Source organism: Eublepharis macularius, chromosome 4 (genome assembly GCF_028583425.1).
Source record: "Eublepharis macularius isolate TG4126 chromosome 4, MPM_Emac_v1.0, whole genome shotgun sequence".
NCBI classification, from domain to species: domain Eukaryota; kingdom Metazoa; phylum Chordata; class Lepidosauria; order Squamata; family Eublepharidae; genus Eublepharis; species Eublepharis macularius.
This window is the reverse complement of record NC_072793.1, coordinates 180,655,176-180,670,902: the sequence shown is the minus strand read 5'-3', so window position 1 is coordinate 180,670,902 and position 15,727 is coordinate 180,655,176. Positions and strand designations below refer to the sequence as shown.

Here is a 15,727-nt window from a genome sequence, read left to right as displayed (position 1 = left end):
GCTGGGGAAGTATTCTATATAAAATCACGACAATGACAATTTGACCCTTTCTCTCAAGTGAAATAGGAATAGGAATAGGAAAGATTTTTTTTTAAAGCAAGGCTTGGACAGAACAGGGAATTTTTACCCTACATCAATTCATAGGTCATGAGGATGAGTTTTTACTTTCTCAACTGAGGTTGAAAGAGGATTTGCCAGCTTCTGCCGAATGGCAATATTAACAACGGCAACATTGGTTGGTGTTCCAATATGGCTGGGGAGCCTTGAGTGCTTCAGAACCTCCCTAACTTTGGAAACTCTTATTGAGTCAATACAGAAAATGAAACCTACAATATTTGTCTATAGAGATTTGACATCGGTCAATAAATATGATAGGCAGAAACTCAAGAGAGCAGTGGAAAGAGCTGGAGTGTTCACTTCTGCTAAAACAAGGGGGTAAGGGCATCTCTGAGGCCTGAGGTCTGCGCCTGAGGGAAAGGCTGCTTTGAGGCCTACTGCAGGCCGCTCCCCTCCTCAGCCTCAGGCCTGGGCTCCTGGAGATCATCACAAGGTGGAAGGCACTTGACTAACACGCAGTGAAATAAGATGAGGTGGAAACCCAAAAAGACCAGGAACTGCAGAGAGGAAAAGAGGCTCAAATAAACAGGCACAGCAGCCCCAAAACCAGAGAATAGAAACAGCTAACTGCAAGGGGATGCACAACAGAACAAAAAATATGTGGAGATGGGCCTGATGTGGCTGAGAGGGAGAGGAAAGAGACCTTGTGACTGTAGTGGAAATATCATTGCCAAGCTCCAGGTGTGGCCTGGACATCTGCTGGTATTGCAACTTCTCTTTACTCAGATGACAAAAATAATTTCCTCTGAAGAAAATGGCTGCTGTGGAGGGGGGACTGTATGGCATTATACTCTGTCGAAGTACTTCCTCCCAGGAAACCTCCCCCCCGAATCTCCAGGAATTTCCCTACCTTAAATGGAGCCTAAAATGTGTGTGCCAGAGGTTAAAATTAGAAAAGCCATGCTAGGAATTATTAGGAGAAGGATTGAAAATAAAATTACTCTTATTCTAATGCTGTGGTGTGGCCTCATTTGGAATACGGTATGCAGTTCTGGTCACTGGATCTTAAAAACAATATGGCAGAGCTGGGAAAAGTACAGAAGAGAGCAACCAAATTGATTACAGGGTTAAAGAGCCTTTCCTTCAGGTCTGGGACACACAAACTTTCATTAAATTGGTTGTTCTTACGGCATTTCATCTCTAATTCAGTGACTGTAGAGAGAAAATGCTTTAAGCTCTTGGCATATGAGGGAAACAGAATTCTCTTGCTGGAAGTTTTCCTTTCAGCTGCTGATCAACAGGTCATTATGATCCCTTTACCATCCCCTTTGAGGGGAGCATGAAAAAAGTTTGAACCCCACTCTGAGATCATCAAATATATCCAATGGCAGATTGCCATAAATTAGACTAAGATAAACACCCAGTGACTCTCTAAGGACAAACATTGATTTGCTAGATTGGAAATTACTTGAGAACACATAGATAAGAGGTGGTTAATACCTGAAATGCATCAACTCTCCCCTCCTAGGACTGGAAACAGGAAAAATATTCTAAAATGCAAAACAGAAAAATACAAAGCAAGCCATTCATGAATCTACTAGCAACAAAGCCCGTTGTGGGAAAAAATAGAATGGGCTGTAGAAAGGGGAGGGAGTGCAGGCAGGCATTCCCTCCTCCTCCAACACTGATCCTGGCTGGTGAAGGAGAGGATGGGCATGGCTACCTGCTCCACTCCTGATTTCAGCCATGGGAAGGGATGGTGGGTTTTGCTACCTGCTCCACACTAGATACAGGCCTGGTAAATGGGGGCAGGCATTAGCACCTGCTCCGCTCCTGATCCCAGCCAGGTGAAGGGCAAACGGGCATTGCCGCCTGCTCCGAGCCTGATCCCAGCTGGGTGAAGGGGGTAGGCATTGTCACCTTCTCCCCATTGTGTGAAGCGAGGAACGGGCATTGCCTCCCTGCTACGTGCTGGATATCGACAGGCGAAGGTCAGCTGCCAGCTCTGCTACCTGCTCCACTTCTAATCCCAGCTGGGTGAAGGGGGTGCGGACACTGCCACCTGCTCTGCTCCAGATTCCAAACTAACAAGAGGAGGTACCCCAGAAAAGTCAGTGTACAAAAAAAGACCACTAGGGTCTCCAGGGGCAAGACAAAGTAATTACCGAGAATTTACTCTAAAACAAAGTGCAAAGTACTGAGTCAGTACAGAATAACAATTCTTCATAACCATTCAAATAGGAAAAATAGTTTAGAAGGACAATGTACATATATTATCACATAGTTCATAGCACCAAAGCATACTGGAAAACCAAGCAACGAAAAATTTATAGGACAATTTGAGGGCAATTGCTCCAACTTTGCTGATGTGCTGGAAAAGTTTATAGGCCGATTTGTGAACAAATGCTCCAATTTCTCTGATGAAAATCTTGAGAGTGGTGTATATTAACTCTCCACCGGGTGTGTGTAGCAATTTCAATGCTGATGGTAATATCTACAATACAGCCGCAGCTGGACGGGTATATTGCCAGCGTAATTGTCAATTCCCGTTTCGTATCATCACATGTTCACCGGCTATTATATTATACAAAAATAGCCAGTGAACAAATGATCCCTGCTTGCTGATGGAGGAAGGGCATTGCCATCTGCTCTGCTCCTGATCCCAGCTGGGTGAAGGGAGGCTGGCATTGCCACTTGCTCTGCTCCTAATACCAGCTAGGTTAAGACGGGTGTGGGCATTTCCACCTCCTCAGCTCCTGATCCCAGCTAGGTGAAGGAGAGGGTGGGCATTGCAATCTGCTCTTGATCCCAGTTAGGTTAAGGGGAGGTGGGCATTGCCACTTGCTCCACTCCTAATACCAGTTAAGGCTTGGGGTGGGCATTGCGCCCTGCTCCGCTCCCAATTTCAGCTGCATTAAGGTTGGGGCTGGCATTGCCACCTGATCCCATCCTGGACTTCCCGCCATGGCACGTTTTCTGGAGGGACATGGTGCCTTGCCTGGGCTTCCCTCCACGGCAGCACCATCTGGTGGTGCACCAGGATAAGAAGCGAGTTAGTTATCTTGAATACGCTTACTCAATTATATAGTACGATTAGCAGGACAATGCTTTATCTTCATGAATTTCAGAAGTCTCAGTCGATATTGATAGATATTCTGCAGAGTTTTCTCATCTGTTCTCAGGTTATGTTAAAATGGCTGGAATCCATCAGGCAGCCATTATTCATCTTTTGATGGTGGCTCCATACCAGCTCTTTCCATCTGAGGGAAACAATTTCTCAGACAGGGTCGATTTATTTATCTGGCTACTTCAGGATGAGCTGGAGTTTCACCTCTATTTTCTTGGTTGAGAAGAAGCACAAACCTTTCCAGGCAACTTCACACATGACAATATAAACCTCTCCATTTGGATTTACGTGCTTAAAGCTGAGCCTTTTGAGGCATGAGATGACACATAATGAACAGCAGATATCCAGGTGCTTTTGAATTGTCTTCCCTGGTCCTGTTCCAACGCCAGTTCTACAGCAGTGAGCCACTGGAAACAGAAGCCTTGCATCACATGAACTGCACTGAAAAGAAGGGATGATCTTCCCATGACACGGAAAAGAAATAAAAACTGCCAAATGCATTTGATACATTCCAGGCTCTCCAATGCCACCAGCCAATCTAAACTGAGGGAACAGAGATGAGAGCACCCTTGTCCAAGCAGGAGACACCTATTCATTTTTTTACACGAATCAAAATAGCAAACCACCTAAAATAGCCCTAAGAGATAAAGAAGATGATACGTTACATGAGTTATTGATCGTTGAGGGGGAGGATAGAAGTTTAATCTATATCACAAAAAATATCACAATTTTTGAAATGGAATCAAGATTCTTTCCACTAGAAAGTTACAGCACTTATCATTTTCTAAATGGTAATAGGAGGCCTTAATCAATCTCACCAGCTTGGTGAATGATCAATTAACATGAGAAGCTTGAAGAGAATACACAGAAAAATATGTATGTTTGTTCACCAGGGGTGCAACGTACATATATTTGAAGCTAACAAAAAGAAAGGAGGGGGGATGGAGGAAAAGGAGGAAATTAGGCAGAAAGATGTTCCTTGCCAGGGCAGCGACCATAAATCACATCATGGCTACAAGCAGCCCAGTTCAGCCACTTTGATTGGTTTTCCACACGCTGACTTGATTGGACAATTATTCTTCTGTGTGAATCTTGTAGTGTAAGTTAAGGCTCCTTCTCCCACTAAAGCTCTTTCCACATTCTAAGCACTTATATGGCTTCTCCCCCTGTGTGAATCTTTTGATGTCTACTTAGGTTGGTCTTCCGAGAGAAGCTTTTCCCACACTCCAAGCATTTATATGGCTTCTCCCCTTTGTGAACCTTTTGATGGCTCCTTAGGTTACCATGCCAAAAGAAGCATTTCCCACAGTCTAAGCATTTATATGGCTTCTCCCCTGTGTGAACCTTTTGATGGCTACTTAGGGTACTATACCAAGAGAAGGTCTTCCCACATTCTAAGCATTTATAAGGTTTCTCCCCTGTGTGAACCCTTCGATGTCTAGTTAACTTGCTATTCTGAGGGAAGCTCTTCCCACATTCTGAGCATATATATGGCTTCTCCTCTGTGTGGATCTTTTCATGGATACTTAGGTTGGTCCTCCGAGAGAAGCTCTTCCCACACTCCAAGCATTTATATGGCTTCTCCCCTGTGTGAACCTTTTGATGGCTCCTTAGGTTACCATGCCAAAAGAAGCATTTCCCACAGTCTAAGCATTTATATGGCTTCTCCCCCGTGTGAACCTTTTGATGGCTACTTAGGGTACTATACCAAGAGAAGGTCTTCCCACATTCTAAGCATTTATAAGGTTTCTCCCCTGTGTGAACCCTTCGATGTCTAGTTAACTTGCTATTCTGAGGGAAGCTCTTCCCACATTCTGAGCATATATATGGCTTCTCCTCTGTGTGGATCTTTTCATGGATACTTAGGTTGCCCTTCAGAGAGAAGCTCTTCCCACACTCCAAGCATTTATATGGCTTCTCCCCTGTGTGAACCTTTTGATGGCTCCTTAGGTTACCATGCCAAAAGAAGCATTTCCCACAGTCTAAGCATTTATATGGCTTCTCCCCCGTGTGAACCTTTTGATGGCTACTTAGGGTACTATACCAAGAGAAGGTCTTCCCACATTCTAAGCATTTATAAGGTTTCTCCCCTGTGTGAACCCTTCGATGTCTAATTAACTTGCTATTCTGAGGGAAGCTCTTCCCACATTCTGAGCATATATATGGCTTCTCCTCTGTGTGGATCTTTTCATGGATACTTAGGTTGCCCTTCAGAGAGAAGCTCTTCCCACACTCGTAGCATTTATACAGCTTCTCCCCTGTGTGAACCTTTTGATGTCTAGTTACCTGGCTTTTCCGAGAGAAGCTCTTCCCACACTCCAAGCATTTATATGGCTTCTCCCCTGTGTGAACCTTTTGATGGCTACTTAGGGTACTATTCCGAAAGAAGCTTTTCCCACAGTCTAAGCATTTATATGGCTTCTCCCCTGTGTGAACCTTTTGATGGCTACTTAGGGTACTATACCAAGAGAAGGTCTTCCCACATTCTAAGCATTTATAAGGCTTCTCCCCTGTGTGAACCCTTCGATGTCTAGTTAACGTTCTATTCTGAGAGAAGCTCTTCCCACTTTCTGAGCATATATATGGCTTCTCCTCTGTGTGGTTCTTTTGATGGATACTTAGGTTGCCCTTCAGAGAGAAGCTCTTCCCACACTCCAAGCATTTATATGGCTTCTCCCCTGAGTGAACCCTTCAATGTGTACTTAGGCTGCTACTATGAGAGAAGCAGTTCCCACACTCCAAGCATTTATAAGGCTTCTCCCCTGTGTGTACCCTTTGATGCAAGGCTAGGCTGTGATTCCTAGAGAAGCTCTTCCCACACTCCAAGCATTTATATGGATTCTCCCCTGTGTGGACCTTGCGATGTTTTGTTAGGTAGCCCTTCAGAGAGAAGCTCTTTCCACATTCCAAGCATTTATATGGTTTCTCTCCTTTATATATCTTAAGATGTCTAGTGACATCACTAACACAAGGGGAGCTCTCTCCACACTTGAAGCATTTATATAGCTTCTCCCCTGAGGGAATCTTTTGATGTTTAGTTAGGGTGTTATTCTGAGAGTAGTTATTCCCATACTCCAAGAATCTATAGGGCTTTTCTCCCCTATGCATCCTCTGATGTTTAGCCACCTTCCTATTCTGAAACATCTTTCCACACTCCAAGCATGTACATCTTTTCCAGCATGTTGTAATGTTCTGATATTTTTTAACTCTGAGTTTGCAGTTCAACCCTTTCTCAATCAGTGGGCACTTATGTCTTCTCTTTCTCTTCCGTATTTCACCTTGGGCTGAGAACTCACGCAGCTTCCTGCTCTGATGGGCTACCGATTCTTTTCTCTGCTTCTCTTTTGCTTTCCTTTTGCTTATCAACTCTCTCTTGGGTACCATTTGAACCTCAAATTTTGCTTCTATCTGCAGATCTACATCTCTTTCCACAATCAACTTGTCTTGTTCCTTCTCAGTTTCCGTGTCCCTCACATCTGCAGAAGGAAAAGAGAGACACAATCAAATAAGAACGAAACAAAAAAAATGCCTGTTAGCAGGTACAGTTAGAAGGGAATGGCACTTCCTACAGTACAAGGGAAGCAAGGGAACTCCTTGCTTTTGTTGCAGAAAGAATCTTTCTCGTGTTAATTTAGGAAGCACAGGGAGACAGAACAGAAAATGAAATATTTTTTTAAAAACCTTTGAATTGTATTGAAATACTTTTAAGTGGGAGGCTGTGTTGGTCTGCTGTAGAATGGCAGGACTTGCTTATAGAGACCAACAAGCTTTTCAAAATGCAAGCTTTTGAGAGTCAGAGCTCCCTTCTTCAGACAGTGTTACTGAAATTTATTTCACCACAATTGAATTAAAGTATGTATAATTAAGAGCCTTTAATAAAGAATTTGCCGAAATGGAATAACAAGTTAGCAGTACCCATCAGGCTCTTGGGCTTATGCTTGGCCATCAATTATAACCTTGGACTGGACTTCCGATTTGGGACTATAGTGGTCTGATATGGTCCAGGGAGCTGGACCATCCGAGGTGCTGTTTTTTGGCTGGTGAGGTGCCTCCACCACCCGCAGCCCCCTGATTTCAACCAGAAATTGGGCAGGAACGCTTTGCAGCCCCAAGAGTGTGTGATCTCGGCAGAGGGGGGGTTCTGAATCCAGGATTCTACCCCTGCCTTGAGGTCCCCTCATAGAAGAGTGGCTACTATCTCTGCAGCAGCTTTTGGAGTCTTTGAAGTGGTACAGGGCCGTCATACCCAAGCTTCAGAAACAGATTTAAACAGAATTGAGCAAAAGAAACTGAGTACAACCCAAGAAGAACAAAAGAAGTAAAGATTGCTATCTCCCCTAATGAGCTTGATTATTAAACAAAGACCAAAGTTTACTAATTTAAAGAGACAGATACCTAAAGTGGAAGACTTTATAAAGTGGTGGGGAGTGAAAATTGTGATTTTTTTCAAGATAAAAGAGTCGAAAAATAGCGAAAAGAACTTTTTGTTTTGCATACCTGCGGTTTGCGAGATGATGATGTGAGGGAAGGAGTGTGGGAAGCGGCGGAAAGATCGCAAGAAGTAGTTTGTTTGTAATAGCAGCGAGCCGCAGCTAGAAGGACAGGAAACGCACCGGGGGAGGAACGGAAGGAAAACAACAAGGGACAGAGGACCTGAAGAGGAAGCGGAAATTTGCCATTTTGAGTGGGGGAAAGGTTGAAGACTTCACTATAGACTGTACCATAGAGAAAAAACACCTGACATTTTGAAAAGGAAGTGCAATTTGCCATTTTGAGTGAGGGAAAAGCCAAAGATTTTACCACAGAGTGTACCATAGAGAAAAAACACCTGACATTTTGAAAAGGAAGTGCAATTTGCCATTTTGAGTGAGGGAAAAGCCAAAGATTTTACCATAGACTGTACCATAGAGAAAAAATGCCCGACATTTTGAACGGTGTAAAAAATTTTTGGACATTATTGAATTAAAGTTTGGCATGAGAGTAAAAAGTGACAGGTGAGAAAACGGAGCTGAGAAAGAGAGCGGATTTGTGGGGTGCCAAGGCAAGCCCAACAATGGCGAAAAAGGATAAAGATAGAGATTGGCAGACAGCAATTGAGAATTTGGATAAGAAAGTAACAGAGGGCAATAAAGAAATAAATGAGACTACAAAAGACACAAGAAATGGCACAGGAATCACAAAAGCAAATACAGGGGTCACACCAAAATTTATTGAAGTATATTAAAGAGGCTATAAAATCAGAAGTTGCAGAGTTGGCGAAAAATATTAACGAGATAAGAATGGAGCTTCAAATTGCACAACAGAAGGTACAAGAGGTGGAAACGAAGATGGAAAGTTTAAAAGCAGAAATATCAGTGATGAGTGATAGGATGGTTGTGATGGAATGTAAAGCAATGGAAAGACAACTTCGATTTAGAGGCATTCCAGAGAAAATGGCTGAGTCAACTCTGAAACAAATTACTGAAATAATTGCAGAATTTTTAAACAAAGAGAAAGAAGAGGTGGTAGCCAATCTGGATATAGCCTACAGAGTACATTCAAGGTATGCACAGCAAAAGGATTTGCCAAGATATATTATTAACTACAAAGAGAATGAAGGAGGAAATTATTAGAAAACATTTTGAATCCTCGTTAGTACTTGAAGGGACACGGGTCAGAATCATGAAGGAGCTACCAAGGAGAGTTCTGCAAGAGAGCAAGAAATACAGAGATCTAGCACAAAAATTGAAAATTATAAACATAAGATATAGATGGGCAATACCAGAAGGTCTGAGCTTTGAGTTCCAATCTGTGAGACAAGTGATTAAATCAAGGCACGCAATGGAAGTGTTTTTGTTGGAGAAAGAAAAGGACTTACCCAAAGTAAGTAGGCCTTAAATATGGAGTACAAATTATTATCATGGAATGGAATGTCAAGTCTGACATGGATCTCTGTATGTAGCAGCACTGACTCCATTTCTAACTGTGTGTATGCAAAGTTCTCTTCTCTTGCAGGTGCAAGGACTCTTCACAGACTGCTATCTACCCAAAGGATGTTTTGTCTACGGCAACTATCGTCCTGGGAAAGTTTCACTTCTCAGCTACTAACCGCTTCTTAGAGAAACCAAGGGGGGAGGATGGGCAATGCTGGGGTTTGCTACTTTGTACCTTTTCATATGATCTCATTCGCAACAAGCCATATGTACCAGCTGGGATATATCTCCTGGATAGTGGATTACAATGCGTGCTTTATTTCAGTAAAATCTTTGAAACCCAAGGACTCATGTCTTTGTGCAAGGATAGGCTGAAAGGCTACTTTTGTTGATCCACAAGCTGACATTTTGTTGCGAATCACCCATGGTCCCAATGCCTAATCTGGGACAGTCGGATTCCAAGGGCGCAGACCCCTTGTTTGATCCCTATACTTCCCCCGGCACGGGTGGACGGGACTCTACAGCCCCCGTTCAAGGAGGAACGGAGCCGCTGGATGATCCTACGCTTGACACCACCATTGTTCAACGTAGAACGGGACAATTGGTCTCGCTTCCCACACCCAGACAGTGGGGATCCAGGCCTCAAGAGTCGAGGGAGAGGAGGATAAGCACAGCTTTTTCCAAGACGCAGATGGAAGGTAGATATGGTGCGATACCCGAGCATCCTCAAGACCGGTCCAGATACCTTTGGGATAGACAGGCCGAGCAGTTTGAGGGCTTTGGATTGGGTACAGATTCCGCCCAAAGAACCTGGGATTTTGTGGAGGATGCCCCTTGGTCGGGGCAACGGCAAAGACATAGCACCGAGCAGAATTGGGTGCAATTACAAAGTCATACAGTGGCTGTGGATGCAGGAATCTCCGCGATTACCGGCCTGACCAAAGGAATTTTGGCAGGGAGATCGGCCATGGAGGAAGGAGCACAAGGTATGGGAGAAATTAAACCTTGGCCCAGAGTAACGGCTTCCTACGCAGAGTATATGGAAACGGCCCACCTCCCGCGGGCGACATCCCCGGTGCATACCGAGCCCACGACGGGGGTGAATCCTGAGCGGATACAGTTTTTAGAAGAACGTTTATGTAATATGGAGGAAAGTTTGGCCCATGCAGTGCATTTACTGTCGGTACTAGTGATGGGGGACGGCAACCCGGGGCCGGACGGGGCGACTGGCCAAAACGTGGGACAACAGTTAGCAGCGCTACAGGAGCTGATCCCCACCGGGCCTCCGAGAGACCCCGCTGATCCTGCAGAAGAACCTCAAGACCCCCCTGATGACGATGATGATCACCCGATTATACCAGATGACGACAGAGATGGTGGCGGTGGTGGAGGGGATGAACCGCTAGACGAAGAGCCTTTAGACCCTAACCAGCCCATAATACCAGGGTCCCCGGGAGGCGGGGAACCGGTGATGCCTCCAGATGACGAAGAACCAATTAATCCTCCGGATGGAGAAGGACCGATAGTACCCCCTCCGAGAGATGGAGGTCCAGCGTTGCCCCCAGACGGAGGGAGACCAGTGATACCCCCTCCGAGACCCGATGGCTCAGTTCTGCCTCCGAATGGAGGGAGGCCGATTCGTCCAAGGCTGCTGCAGCAGCTACCAAGACTTCCCCCTGACCACAAGGGCCGCGTTTTCCGCTGCCGCGGAATTTACCACCGCTCCAACACCAACCGCAGCATTTGATAATTTAAATTGGGATTTTATGTTTGCTACGATGGAAAAGATGCAAATAGGCAAGATGTCTATTCAAGCAATGAAGGCAATATACAAGAATCAATCTGCAGCTATAGTTGTAAATCGTGATATAACAAAAAAATTAGAGATAAGAAAGGGAACGAGACAAGGGTGTCCACTCTCTCCATTGTTGTTTGTGATGGTATTGGAAATTTTACTTAGGCAGATACGAGAAGATGACATGATAAGAGGTTTGAAAATTAAAAGTTTTTTTCTATAAAGTTAGAGCTTTTGCAGATGATGTGATGGTTATTGTTGAAGATCCTATTCAAAATATGCCAAGACTGATGGAGATAATAAAAGAATTTGGAGATTTGGCAGGATTTTATATAAACAAGGATAAATCTAAATTACTGTGTAAGACTATGTCTAAACAACAACAACAAGAATTAATGGAGATAACAAACTGTGAGGTAGTTCATAAAACAAAATATCTAGGTATTGAGTTGACTGCAAAAAACATTGACTTATTCAAGAATAATTATGATAAGCTATGGCAACAAATAGATAAAGACATGCTGAACTGGGATAAGTTGAATTTGTCATGGTTGGGTCGTATTGCTGCAATTAAGATGAACGTACTTCCGAGGATAATGTTTTTAACGCAAACAATACCAATTGTGAAAGACAATAAGCAATTTGAAAAATGGCAAAGAAAGATTTTGAATTTTGTGTGGGCAGGGAAGAAGCCTAGAGTGAAGATGAAGGTATTATATGATGCCAAGGAAAGAGGTGGATTACAATTGCCAAATTTAAAATTATATCATGAAGCTATACGTTTGGTTTGGCTGAAAGGTTGGATGTTATTGAAAAATCACAAACTATTGACCTTGGAAGGATATAATAAACTTTTTGGATGGCATGCATATTTGTGGTATGAAAAGACTAAAGCTGATGCTATGTTTTTACATCATTTTGTGAGATGGAGTTTATTTGTGGTTTGGACAAAATATAAGAGATACCTAGATGAGAAGACACCAATGTGGATTGTACCAGCGGAAGTTGTAAACCCAAAAACGGAATATGATGGAGAGGAGTGGATGACATATAAAGAAATTCTCAGAGTAGATCAGAATATACATACTATTAAAACTAATGAAGAATTGTTATTTCAGTATAGTTGGTTTCAATATAGACAAATAAAAGATTTATATGATACAGATCGTAGAAAAGTAGGATTTAGGATGGAAAACTCGGAATTAGAAGAGTGTCTACTTCAAGAGGGGGAAAAATGATATCTAAAGTATATAATATTTTGTTGCACACCCCTAGTACTTATTACTGTGCTATACATCCCACTGTTGAGAGAGCAAATTGGGAAATCTGATCAATGTAAAGTTACCTTCCTCTTGGCTACTCAGAACCAAAAAGTTATCGAAACTATAGCTAAATTTTTGAATCTTGCATCTCTGAGGCAAATTGTGTATTTGTAGACTGAGTTCTAGTTGCATCGAGTGCAATGCCAATAAAGGTTGCTGCTGCTGGGGGGGGGAAGAATTAAACCATCTGGTCACGTGATGGATGCCCCGGAGCTCTATGTAACTCCCTGTTAGTTGCCCCAAACACAGAATAAAATGTCGCTTCCTGTATTTCATCATTCAAGGGGAAGAATATCACCCCCTGGGTAGGAGTGTGTGGGGATCTGCTGCACAGTGTGTCATTCTCTCAAGGGATCGATGATTCTTTCGAGGGCTTGACAGACATTCTCAGCCATCCTTACAACTGTCCTGAAAGGCAGGCCCATATGCTTGTCCCAGGGATTGCCTAGTAGGCTTTGGCTGAGGGAAGGTTTGAACTGGGGCTTCCCTGCCCCTTGTAGTGGCTCCTGGGCCTTGCGTCTTGCATCAAGCCTCTCTGGCACCTCCATCCTCAATGCCTGCACTGGGCAGGAGGAAGATGATGCAGGCATTGACAGCATACTATAATGTATGGCAAGCAAGATGACAGCCAAAGTACAAGGTAGTCTGTCAGATCATTTTGATCTAACTGACAGATGGAGTGTCATGTGACAGTGACACATGACTAAGGTTGCATCATTCTGGCTACTGTCAGAATGAGTCAGCACTTCAATTCTGATTGGTGCTGAGAAGTATATGTTCTGAGCAGTCTATGTGCTGCTCGTCACTCTTGTGAATTAGATTATATGCGAAGCACTTTGTCAGTGAGGAGGATTTTGTCTGCTACAAGTGCTGCATGGACTGTATGTATATACTGCTGTAAATAAACTACTGTATATAGTTCAGCACTAGTCAAGTCTGGTTTGACTTATTGCGTGCGCTTCCGTGAAAACACACTAACAGGGTTATGGGCCCAGGATTGCGCTAGAGCTGACTACAGTTGGTGATAACTGCACTGAGCTGTGGAGGCTTTGCCTTAGTGGGATTGGTGAGCTCCGGATACAGCTGAGCAGTGGACCAGGCAGGAGGCGACGTTGACGTCAAGATACAGTCCACGGACGGCGGCTCTTATCAGTCTGACTTGGAGGAGGAAGAGGATATTGTCTGGCCGTTGATAAAGAGTGATCAAAGTGAGTACAACATGGCCTTGGCTATGGCAGCTGTGTTTGTTGAAAAGCTGACGTACCAGAATTATTCTGTGTGGGCACTTCGTATGAAACATTTCCTGGTGAAGGAAGGGCTCTGGACTTATGTTTCTGACCCACCAGCTGCTCCGTCGGCAGACGACACTACAAAGATAGAGAAAGCACTTGCACTGATAGTGCTAAGCGTTTCTGATGAACAATTAGTGTATGTGTTGGGGAAAACAACAGCTAAAGAAGCATGGGACAGTCTGGCTGCAGTATATATCCAGAAATCCTCAGGCTCTATAATGTCATTAATGAGGAGGATGTACAGGACCATTATGCTAGACCACCAAAGTGTGAGAGAACATCTAAATGCTCTCACTGAATGCTTCCAGCTACTGGCAGAGAGAGGCAAGGAAATCTCTCAAGAGGACAAAGTGTATATTATATTATGTTCCCTGTCGGAGAAATACGACCCCCTCGTCTCTGCATTAGAAAACTTAGAGCCGTCAGCTCTTACTCTTGATTATTTGTCCGGGAGGCTTCTACAAGAAGAAGATAAACTGCTGCATCACCAAGAGTTGGCAGTCTGCCATTCCGGGAATGGTGCCAGCAAGTCCGGGAACAGTGCCAGCTACTCCGGGAACCGTGCCAGCCAGTCCAGGTGTCCAGCCAATCCACAGGAGAGGAAACAGCAGAGAAGCAAAAATCAGTGTTCCAGCCAGCCTCTGCTTGCATTAAGGACACGCCGGTGTTTCAAGTGTGGTTCCCCAGGTCACATTAAAAGCTTTTGCACTCGGAAGACAGAAAGAGCCACCGATGCTCTCAAGGAAGGAGGCAAGCTCAAGTCCCAAAATGTGGCCAAGCATCAAGCAACTTTGGTGACTGCACATGGGTCTGCTGCCCCTGACCTATGGGTCATCGATTCCGGCGCATTTTGGACCTATGTAAATGATAAAAGGTTGCTGTCTGACCTTCAGCCAGCCAGTACTGATCATGTGAGTCTTGCAGATGGTGCCCCTGCGTCTGTACATGCTCAGGGGAAGGTATATTTTTCTGGTCTCAATCATACCTTTCACAATGTTATATGTGTGCCTAGCTTGGAAAATAATCTGCTTAGTGTAAGTGAGTTAACAAAAGCTGGTTTCACGGTTAAATTTGAGAAACAACAATGTAACACTCTCAAAGGTGATAAGGTTCTTGCCACAGGTACAGTACAGAATGGTGTATATATTCTAGAAAACAAACCTGGGCAGGCTCAAGCTATGCTCAGCAACAAAGTGTTGCATGATGAGTGTATACACATGTATCATAGAAGGTTAGGACACATGTCCTTTGGTACACTGTCCAAAACATTTGCTTGCTTGGGTATAGATAAACTAAAGTAGTGTAAAACGTATCTAGACTGTGATGTGTGTAAGCAAAGCAAATCCCAAACGCACCCTGTTGCCAAAGCAAGTGATAGAGTTACACAAAGACCTCTGGCTCTTGTGCATGCCGATGTCATTGGCCCCTATCCAAACAGCATATCTGGTAGAAAATATGCATTACTGATTGTTGATGATTTTTCAAGGTTTTGTTGGTCTTATCCACTTGAAAGGAAATCTCAGGTCTGTGAAACAATTAAGCAGTGGGCAAAGAGCGTGCAAAAACAATTGGGACAAGAGATTATAAGGTTCCAAAGTGATCTTGGGGGTGAATTTATGTCTCAAGAATTACAAAAATGGTTTCAAGCCCAAGGTATACAACACAGAGTGGCAAATACTGCATGTCCCCAAGAAAATGGTGTGGCTGAAAGACGTGCAGGCATTTTGCAAACAGTGATGCACTCTATGTTAAATGATTCAGGGTTGCCCAAATCTTTCTGGGCTGAGTGTCTCAGGTGTGCAACATATAATGTCAATAGAGTATGGAGTAAAACTATTGATGATATACCATATAGAGCACTCTATGGGAAAAAAACCCTCATTACAGCATTTAAGAATTTTTGGCTCCAAGGCTTGGGTCAATATCCCATTGAAACTGAGAAGGAAAGGTGGTCCTAGAGCTCAGAAGCTCACATTTATAGGTTGCCAAACAGGCATGGAGGCTTATAGGTTTGTGAATGCCAATAATATGCTTGTATTTAGTAGGTCCGCAAAATTCTGTGAGCAAACTAATTGGTCTCGTATACATGCTAATGAGACCTGAACAAATAATGTTGCCTGTGACTGAGGGTATAGAAAATGATCAGGAGATAAAACAGGAAGGTTCTTATCCTGAAGGTCAAGTCTCTCATCCAGTTCACAGTTCACCACAGATACCCAGGG

General features: G+C 43.7%; 1 pseudogene; it reads right to left on the bottom strand.

The window, feature by feature from the left end:
• Window positions 1-4,333: 4,333 nt before the first annotated feature.
• LOC129327973 (zinc finger protein 665-like) lies at window positions 4,334-8,110 on the bottom strand (annotated as a pseudogene).
• Between the last annotated feature and the right edge of the window lie 7,617 nt (window positions 8,111-15,727).